We start from the raw sequence: 11,234 nt of genomic DNA on the forward strand, positions 1-11,234 counted from the left end.
CCATTTCTGACATATTAACTTCCTTGAATGAGGTGGGAATGATGATAACATAATTGTTTATGTAAAGCAAGTGAAATTTATTTATAATCACATTTTAAAAAAATTTTCTTCTATATTGGTTTGCCTACAAAAATCATATGCATTGTGTTCCACACTATCCTTCATTCGCATTCATTTCCATTCATTGCATTTTATAAAATTAATCATGGGGTCACACAATTTGATGGGTGGAGAGAGGGATGGTAAAGGAAAGGTAAAAAATTCTGTGAAAAACAATGAACTTTGTATGTAAACTGGCATAAAAATTAAAAAAAGAATATATAATACCAAAAAAATTGTTCTCTGTGAACCAAAAAAAATCATTAATTGTTGCACAATTTCCTCCTTCTCACTCCAACCCAGTCCGCTTTGCTATGCACCTCTTATTCTCGACTGTTGTAATGCAAATAATGCCTAATCATATATTCCTTTTAAACAATGACAAAAAAACAAATTAAAAAATAATAATCACTATTGGACTATGGCTACCATTACCCCTTCTTTCCAGATCCCCACTGGATTTTTCCTTTTTCCTTTACCCCTTCCCTCCACCCAATAAATTGTGTGACCCTAGGGAAAACTGCATAAGACAATTATTGTAAAAATAGGATAGCTACCAAAATGTGTACGGGGATCCAGTGGAGGAGAGGTGGGATAAAGGGGTGAAAATGGACAGGCAGAGATTATGGGATCACACAATGTGGGATTGTAGTAGTAGTACAAGTGTTTACCACTAGAGCCGCATTCTCACTCACTCGATATATACTCGAGATACAAATAATTTGTGTCAGCTACTAAACAGATCAATCCTGTTGGAAGATTTTAATCTTCCTGTTTCAATGGCCAAGGATGATTTTTTTCTGCCCTCTTTACATGGCTGTATGCTTTGCATTCCTCTTACTTCAGCTACATGCTATTTCATCACTAAAAATTTGTCCCAAAATTTAATTGTCCAAATCTACATAACATTCTCTTATCACCCAGTTGGTCTATCTTTTTAAAAATTTGTATTTTGGTTTCTTAAATTCTGGGTTGTTTTTTTTTTGTTTTTCATCCTGAAAGATTATTTCTTCTTGGACTACTATAGTTTAAGTGTCTCACCTCATGTACATACATAGGCACACATATGCACAATATTTTGAGCAGACAGCTTTCAGTTTAGTATTAATCTACTCTCATTAAACATTGAATGAGTTATCATTAGATTTCTTGTTAATTGCCTAATTTTTTTTGTTTTAAAATTTTATTGAGGTATACTATGCATTTAATCAGTTTCGCATATAGAGACTGAAAAGGTACAGTAATAGGGCACATCCCTGGGATACACCCTTCCTAATTTTGAGCCATGCAGTGTTTCATTGCTCTGTTCTGATGACTGCCTCCTGGTTCAAGTATAGACTTTGCAGAAGCACACTGGAGTGTTCTGGGATTCCCATTCTTCTCAGAAATAGCCACAGCTTGTTGTGATCCACACAGTCTAATGCCTTTGCATAGTCAATGAAACACAGGTAGACATTCCTCTTGTACTCACTGTTTTCAGCTAAGATCTATCTAACATTAGCTATAATAACCCTAATACCACAGACTCCTCCAAATCCAGTCTTGAACTTCAGGCAGGTCTCTGTTCATGTGCTATTCCAGTCGTTTTTGGATAATCTTCAGTAGAATCTTGCTTGCATGTGATATGAAGAGAAATGTGGCATCTGTATTGGAGGTACACTCATCAACAATATGCTTTACAAAGATGACACAACTGTGCTTGCTGACATGAGAAGGATCTGAAGCACTTGTTGCAGAAGGTCAAGAACTGCAGCCTTCAACATGGATTGAAGCTCAACATAATCATGAGGTTCTAAAATTTGTTGGATATGAGGGTGAAGGAAATGGAAAGAATTTATTCTTTAAAACAACGTATTCAAATTTTGTAAATAAAGTAGTAGAAAATTTAAAAAGGCAAAACAAAAAGATTCTCACCACTGGGCCAATTGGCAGTATCATGATGGATGGTGAAGAGATTGAGATTGTTAACAGCTTTAGTTTGCTTGGCTCCATAGTCAACACTCTTGGAACCAGTAGCCAGGAAATTAAAAGATTAATTACATTGGGGAAGTCTGCTGTCAGAGACTTCTCCAAAGTACTGAAAAGCAACAGTGTCAGTCTGGAGACTAAGGTGCACCTGATCCAGACCATAGTCTTTACAATTGCTATGCATCAAAAAGGATGATAGAAGGAGAATTGATGCCTTTGAGTTATGCTGGAGAAGCATATTGAATATACCATGGACTGCTAGGAGAACAAACAAGTTCATCCTAGAAAGGGTGAGACCAGGCTGCTCCTTGGAGGCAAGGATTGCGAAGCTTCGTCTGATATACTTAGGACATGTTGCAAGGTGAGACCAGTCATTGGAGAGGAATGTCCTGCTTGAGAGGATGGAGGGACAGTGCAGGAGAGGAAGATCCTTAATGAGATCGATTGACTCAGTGACTATAGTAATGGGGATGGGTGTGTTACAGACAATAAGATTGCACAAGACAAAGCAGGGTTGTTGTACATAAAGTGGCTATGAGCCATAGACAACTCGATGGCACAGAACCACCACTACAACAATACCATGCATACAAAAATACACAATTCTTGATTACTTTTAAACTTATAAGTTAGTGCAGGCTACAGCAAGAGAAAAATAAATAGTTGAAAGAAATATGAATACTGTGATCTGTCATTACAATGACAACTGGCTATTTTGCTGCTACATTTTATTTTGGGGTGGGGTTTTTTTTGTCTGTTTGATATGAATTTCCCCTTAAAAATGAATTTTTTCAGCAACCTGAAGACTTCATACTTCCAAAGCCCAAACAGAGAGATTGTTCCAAATTTATCAAAGCATCAGATCCCACCCTCAGTAATTTGAAATATCCATATCTTTCTTTCATCCATATTCCTTAGCACAACCCAGCTTTCATTTATTTCTTATTTAGAACCTCCACAGAATTGAGTACAATTATCAAATGGTGGGCTTGGGAATTGATAGACATATATTAAGGGAATTCTGATGGCCTAGAGGTAAGAAGCAGCGCTGCAATCCCCAAAATATGCAGTTCGAACCCACCAGCTGCTCGATAGAAGAAAAATGGGGCAATCTCCTCCCTTGTGATGAACTGCCTCTGAAAACCTGCTGGAGGGTCAGCTATGGGTTGGTTCTGATTCAATGGTACACAACACAAAACCAAAATACATTAAGCACATAAATACAAAGTAATTTATACATGGAAGTTAACAGTCATCAAGTTGGTCCTCACCTCATGGTGATCTCAAACATAATAGGATAAAACATTGCCCAGATCTGAACCATTTTTCTAACTAGCTATTAATCAGGCCAGTCCTGAGGAGACCTAGAAGAGTCTGTCATGAATGGACTGAGAGGAGCCCATACTGAGGGGTTCAAGAGGGGTCTATTGTTAGGCTGCCAAGAGGAAGTGTGCATGACTACAGAGGGATGGTTAGGGCTCCTCGTGTTATGTAATGTAGCTAGTATTCCAGGCATTGCCTTATGCTTCCTAACATGGAACTATTCTTGTTCCTTCCAAGTTAATGTCTATTCCAGGCTACCTCCTATCCATGTAATTGTGAGTACACGTGAGTTCTACATGGTCATAGAACCTCAACAGAGAAGCCAGGAGTGAAGGTATGCTGACCTCCTCCTAATAGGAATAATTTTGGGGCTGATGTTGACTCTCATTCTTCCTGAAGTGAGACAAGATTTGACATCATTCCCAGCACACTGTTGATGTCGTTGTTAGGTGCCATCAAGTATGACTCATAGCAACCCTATGAACAACAGATCTGAGCCCTGTCCTATCCTGTGCCATCCTCATCGTTTCTTGAGCCCATTACTGCAGTCCTGTGTCAATCTTTCTGATTAAGGAGTTTGGTTGCGTTTTTTTCCCTCTTTTGCCTACCCTCCATCTTTCCATGAGTGATGTCTATTTCCAAGAAATAGCTTCTCCTAACAACATGACTAAAGTATGTGAAATGAAGCTTTAAAATCTTTCTCTCCAAGGGGAATTCTGCATGGACTTTCCCTAAGACATATCCGTCTGTTCTTTTGCCAGTCAATGGGATATTCATTACTCTTCTTCAGCACCACAGTTCAAAGTCATCCACTCTCCTGTCATCCTTAGTTACTGTCCAGCTCTCAGTTGCATAGTAAGTGAGTGAAATGACTATGGCCTGAATCAGGTGCACCTTAGTCTTAAAACTACCATCATTGTGCCTCAGTAATTTGGAGAGATTTCTGATTGCAAGTTTGTAAATTTCAAATGTGTCCTAATCTCCTGACAGCTGACACCAAGGGTGCTGAGTGTAGATTCAAGTAAGGTGAAATCACTGACAATTTCAATCTTTTCTCCATCTATCTTGATTTTGCTTACCAGTCTAGTGATAAGGTTTTTTTTTCTTGATGTTGAGATGTAATCCTTATTTTTTTCCACAGAATAGAATTTTTTTTATTTAACATTTTTTCATTGTTGCATATTTTCTTCCCTGTTCCCTCCCCACTCCTCCAGCCCTCCCTACAAAGCAACAGTTGTTCCAGATTGTTGTCATATATATAATTCCTTATCATACAAAAGCTGTAATCTGTAAAAAGAGCAAGGGCCATGTGGGGAGCACTGTATTTGACCTTTACCAGCTTCACAGGGGGGACCATCCCTGACACAGCATCAATAACACAAAATTAATTCCCATGTGGTCAGACATGACCCCCACATTTACATGCCTCCTTCTGCTTACACCAATCTGCATGCTTTGCTGGGGCCAAAATCTGATGTAATCGCTCACAGATCACACAGAACCATATTGGGAAAGTCAAAATCTTCTAATACATATCAATAACAGAGTAAGATCCAAACAGTTCCTAAAACGTGTACTCAGGCACCTCAGCCTCGAGTCTCATGGCTTTAAGTGCTTCCAAGTTCTTGGTCTTGCATTGTATTCCCCCCACCAAAGTCCCATCTCATGTCAATTCTCCAGTTCAGCTATGGCTGCTACTGACATTCTGAAGCATGTCCTACATTTTCCTGTCTCCTCTTCACGGCGATGGAAAAGGTCCCTTTCCTCTTTGCTTGCTGGGGAGGATTCTGATCTTTGTGACTAGAACCATTCAATTTATTAGCAAGACTAGGCAATTCTCTTCTAGATTGTTGAGACTGGCCAATCTCCTTATAGAATGGTAGATAGCCAATCCCTTTGTGGATAAGCCAACAAGCTTTATTTGAATAGTACTATAGTTAACAGTTTTCGTTTACTTGGTTCCACAGTCAACACTCTTGGTAACAGCAGCCTGGAAATCAATAGACAAATTGCATTGGTAAGGTCACTTGTCAGGGATCTCTCAAGAGAACTGAAGTGCAACGATGTCAGGCTGGAGACTAAGGTGCGCCTGATCTGGGCTATAGTCTTTGCAATTATGTGCTATGCATCAGAGAGTTGGACAGTGAATAGGGATGATAGAAAGAGAATTGATGCCTTTGAGCTGTGGTGCTGGAAAAGAGTGTTGAACATACCATGGACTGCTAGAATAAACAGGTTTGTCCTGGAGAGGGTGAAGAAAGAATGTCCCCTGTGGTCAAGGATTCTGAAGCTTCGTCTGACATACTTTGGTCATGTTGCAAGGAGGGACTGGTCCTTGGAGAAGGACACCATGTTTGGGAGAGTGGAGGGATAGTGCAGGAGAGGAAGACCCTCTATGAGATGGATCAATTCTGTGAGTGGAGTGGTGGGAATGAATGTGTTTGAGACAGTGAGGTTGGCACAGGATAGAACGGCATTTAGGGATCTTGTACATAGGGTTGCTATGAGTCGCAAACGACTCGATGGCACATAACAAGAACAACAACATCCATCCACATGACAAAGTCAAGTAATGGCTGGAAAAATAATATTGAAAGATAAACTCCATAAGTCTTTGATCAAGTATTTGCAGCAAGTATTTCAAGTCCTCCTCAAGTTGTGCCATCTTCATAATAAAGGTTATTGGTGAGTCTTTCTCTCCTCCTCATATCACTTTGTTCTTCGTGTAATCCAGCTTCTTGAATGATTTGCTCAACATATAGAATGAATATGTATGGAGAAAAGATAAAACACTCATACCTTTCTTCTTTTTAAGCCACGCAGCTTCCCTTGTTCTGTTCTTACAATAGCATCTTGGTCTAGGTTTCACATGAACACAGTTAAATGTTCTGCAATTCCCATTCTACTCAATATTAGCCATCAATTTGTTTTAATTCACACAGTCAAATGTATTTGTGTTTCCAGTAAAACACAAATACACATTCTTCTGGTAGTCTCTGCTTTCAGCCAGCATCCATCTGACATCAGCAATGATATTCCTCATGCCATGGTCTCTTCTAAATTCGAAATTCTAGCAGCTCTCTATGTACTTAGCTACTTTTAATGATGTTCTACAGTATTTTGTTTACACGTGATATTAATGATATTAGTCAATAATTTTCACATTCTATTGGGTGATTTTTCTTGGGAATTGGAACAAATATGGATCACTTACAGCCACGCAGCTATCCCCTAAATTTTCTGAGGTAGACTAGTGAGCATATCTAGAGCTACATCTCTTAGCAAAATAAGCAAATTGCTACGCCAACAATACCTGGGGCCTTATATTTTACCAATGCCGCCAGTGCAGCCTGAAGATTTTTCTAAATTACTATAGGTTCTTGATCATATGGTACTTCCTGAAATATTTCAATGCCAACCAGTCCTTTTTGGTAAAGAGACTCTGTATTTTCTCCATCTGCTTTTGCTACTTTTCGTATCATTCAAGGTTTTGCCCATAGCATCTCTAAGTATTGCAACTAAAGGCTTGAATTTGTTTTTCAGTTCTTTCAGCTTGATAAATGTCAAATAAGTTCGGCTCTTTTTATTCTTCAAATCCAACTCTGTGCACATTCCTTTGTAATACTTTGCTTTTTCTTCTAGAATTTCCCTTTGTAATTTTCTGTTCAGTTTTTTTACTTAAGCATCCCTTCCTTTAAACTTCTTGATAATCTAGTGCCCTTTTCAGAGTCTCTTCTCACATCCATTTCCAAATTTTCTTTCTCCTCTATATTTGCAACATTTTGCCCTCTTCATGGATAATATCCATGAGGTTATCCCACAAGTCATCTGTTCTTCAATCATGGGTGTTCAATGGCTCAAACCTCTTCTTCAGATTCTTTTTTAAATTCAGGTGGGATAGGTTGAAGAATGTATTTTGGTTCTTTTGGACTTTTAAAATTTTCCTCCACCTCAATTTGACTTTTCACATAGGTAATCCGTGTTCTTTTCCACAGTCAGCACTACGCCTGTTTTTGACATTTGATATTGGGCTTCTCCAATGATTCCATCCACATATGTTGTTATTCTGATTCCTAAGCAGTCCAGGAAGTGAGATTCATGTGTAAATTCATTGTGTGTGTGTCTATGTTTCAAATGGCATTTGTGATGAATAATTCATTGAATGTACAAAATTAGGTTTTTGAATATCTGACCCCATTTCAATAACCAACTTTGTACTTGCCCCAAAAAAGGTTTATTTATTGTTTCTAACTTTTGCATTTTAGTCACCAGTTATAATTAATACATCTTGATTGCACCCTTGTTCTAACTATAATATTTGGTAAAAAATAATCCTCAATCTTCTCTTTAGTTTTTGCTGTTGGTTTGTATACTTGAATGAGAGCATTAATAAGTCTTCCTTGGATGTGTATGTATGGTATTCTATCACTCACAATGTTTTAATTCAGAATAGAACTTATATCTCTTTAACTATGAGTGCAACACCATTCTTTCTCAATTTTTCATTCCCAGCATAGTAAATTATGTGATGTGTGATTCAATGTGATCAATGCCAGTTTATCTCATCTCTCTAAGGCCTAGATGTTATTGGTCATTCATTCTATTTCATTTTTACAACTTCTAGGTTTCCTATATCCATGCTTCATACATTCTACATGCCAAAGAATGCTTATAGGTATTTCTCCTCGATTTGATTGACTTCCAGTCAGAGTTATACCACTAATACTATAACTACTCATGTTCTTCCATTGTTTATAGGGCTTTCAGAGGTCTTATTTCAGAAGTAGGTGGCCAGTCCTGCTTCCTAGTCTGTCTTAATCTTGGAGCTCTGCTGAAACTTGTCCACAAGGGTGACCTTTCTGGCATTTAGCACACTGGTGGCTTCCATCATCAAAGCCACTCAAAAGTTGCTAACACACTTATACTTCACTTGCATAAAAGGAGAGACTCTTACCACTTAATCTTCAGTCAAAAGACCCATTGCATGCAAATTGATCTAATGTGCTTTTCATTCATTGAGATGCTGTATCAGTAGAGTAAATCACAGTCTATAAAATGTTCAAAGCTGTCCCCATCCAGCAGCAGATCAACCTGCTTTTCTTAGGTGGTGTCTCAGGGTGGGTTCAAATCATCAATCTTACAGTTTAGTAGTCAAGTGCCTAATTGTCTGTGCCACCATAACAGCCATTAAGCCACAAACATCCCTTTACTATATATGCATATCTTGTGATAGTGTATTATTAATAGGGAATTATAATAAAACATTACTCTCTCTTCCATCTGAAGACTATTTTAAAAATATTGAGGAAATAAATCAAGCTCATCAGCATTCAATAGTATTAAAAAAAGTTTTGTGTATAAATCATTACAATTTTTTTCTGTCATTATCTATATGTTTCTATTACAAAAATTATTGATAATTTCATTCTGGAAATAACATCTTTCAGATTTATAGCTGTTTGGTTCTCTACTCTTCATTCTAACTAACATTCATAGAAACTGGGGTAAATTAATTAGTAGTAATAACTACTATCCATTATAGTTATTACTTCTAAACTAAAAGCTAAAAAAATACAGCCATTTCTTGCATTATAATGAGAGGGCTAGTCTTCAGTGAAACCTTAAGATGTCAAACGTCATAAGAGACGCTTAAAGTTAGTTGAAGTCACACCACTGTCTTTCATCTATAGATAATTAAAATGACCCTGTGTTTCAAGATATGAGTCAAGGATTTTTAGGAGTACAGTAATCTTTAATGGCTAACCTTCAGGAAATTTTCTTCACAACCTGGGAAGAAAAGTATTGAAAAGAAGCTTACGAACCAAGAAGCGAATTTAATGGACTCTTAACCCCTTTGAATCAAGGTACAAGATGTAGGATTAGGGAATGGAGCAACTATTTAAGTCTCTTCATTCTATTTTTCACTCAGCTCAGAAAGAGGCCAGATAGCAACACAGTCACCTGAAATCATGTGTGCATCTTTACCTCTCTGAGGACTGAACGTTCATATTTATGAGAGTCTCAGATAGGGGTCTCTGGAAATGAAAATCTTCATTTGTTCTCTGTAAATTAATGTACTATCGTGATACAAAAAAGTATGATTTTTAATATTATAACATGATTAAAATTTCATTCTGAAACAAAATAACACTAATGTTGGGCTGAGAGTAATCTAAAATTAACATACGAGCTTTAAATTAGGAAGGGTTAATGTATTGACCTGCATATGTTTAATTGTAAGTAATGTGTGCTATACTAATTAAGCATGCCTCCTCAATAATTATATGAAGATACTGTAAAGCTTTTAAGACTCCTGCTAATCCAGCACCCTCTGGTTGCTTGTTTCCAATTTGTTCATTTTAATGTACCAATTATGCGAATTAGAGAAAATAAACTTGTTGTGGAAAAACCTCTCTTCTGAGACTGACCTCAAATGTTTGGAATCAGATAGAACAACCCCTCTTCTAGCTCAATTATTCAGTTTCTACCATAGATTAAAGGATTAAAAGGCTGATTCGTTTAATTGTGAGTAAGCAGATATATATCAACGACTCATGATTTCCATTGTGCTTTACAAAGTGTTAAGCGTTGTTGCCATAATCAAATCCAAAAGGACTAAAATAAACATATAATTAATTACTATTCAAAATTTGATGAAACCTCAATACGAAGTCATACAATGTTTAAAACTCTAAGAGAAATAGTTCTTTCATATAATGTTTCTTTATAGAAAGTATCAATAATCTCTTAAATAGCACAGAACAGATGAGAAGATGACTGTATTGTTTTGTATGGTAATGAACCTAAAATATATTGACCTTTTACTTTTGTTGCTGTTTGTGTGCTACACACATCTGTCTCTAGTCTAGACTTACCTAACTTTCTTTTTAGGGACAATATCACTGATACAAGGACTGATCTGTTTTAATATTTGGATAGCAAGATAAACCCAGAGTTGCTGGGTCTTTACACACATTCCTACCTACTATCCACAAACACAAAAACCATAGCATCTCTTCCTCTTGTGAAGCAATGGAGAGTGGGAAAGCTAAAGCTTCCCAATGAAGATGTCCCAAAGTCCAATAACTTAGTGAATATTTATGGAAGGCAGGTTTAATCTATTAAATTTTGCCCCATCTATGGGCAAAAAAAACCCCAACAACCCCAGCATGACCATTTAAAACTCTGGGGAATAAAAACAATAATTCATAATTATTTCATTAAAATAAATCACTAAGTGCATTTTTATTGTTGGTTTTTAGTAGTAGTAATACTATTTATTTGTAGTAGTAGAGACTTACATTCCTTTATTAAAAAAATTATTACTAATTTCAATGAAAATTTAGAGACTTTGGATTTCCATTCATTCATTGTTGCACTTTTCTCCCCTCCGGATCCTCCCCGCTACTACACTACCCTCTTGGAAACGTAAAAGAAAATTTTTTCATTGTTTTACAATCCCAACGCCTAGATACACTCCACTATACAGCCTTCACTCTGGACTCCTGTCATAACAAAAATACCTAATGATTTTTCCTCTTAAACAGTTTTCTCCCTCATCTGTTTCAATGCAGTATACATTATTGAACCCGTCCTTCTCAGTCTCTTCTCAACCTTGAGGTGAGTCCTCCTTTACAACAGTGGCACCATGCAGTGTTTGTCCTTTTGTGACTGAGATACTTCACTCAACATAATGTCCTCCAGGGTAACCCATTTTGAATAATATTGCATGATTTTTTTGTTTCTCAGTGCAGTGTACTATTCCATTGTGTGAATATACCACAGCTTCTCTATCTATTCGTTTGTTGATGGGCACTTAGGTTGTTTCCAACTCCTTGCTATTG

This window comes from Elephantulus edwardii, unplaced genomic scaffold (genome assembly GCF_000299155.1).
Source record: "Elephantulus edwardii isolate Elephantulus edwardi_28Jun2011 unplaced genomic scaffold, EleEdw1.0 scaffold00108, whole genome shotgun sequence".
Taxonomy (NCBI): domain Eukaryota; kingdom Metazoa; phylum Chordata; class Mammalia; order Macroscelidea; family Macroscelididae; genus Elephantulus; species Elephantulus edwardii.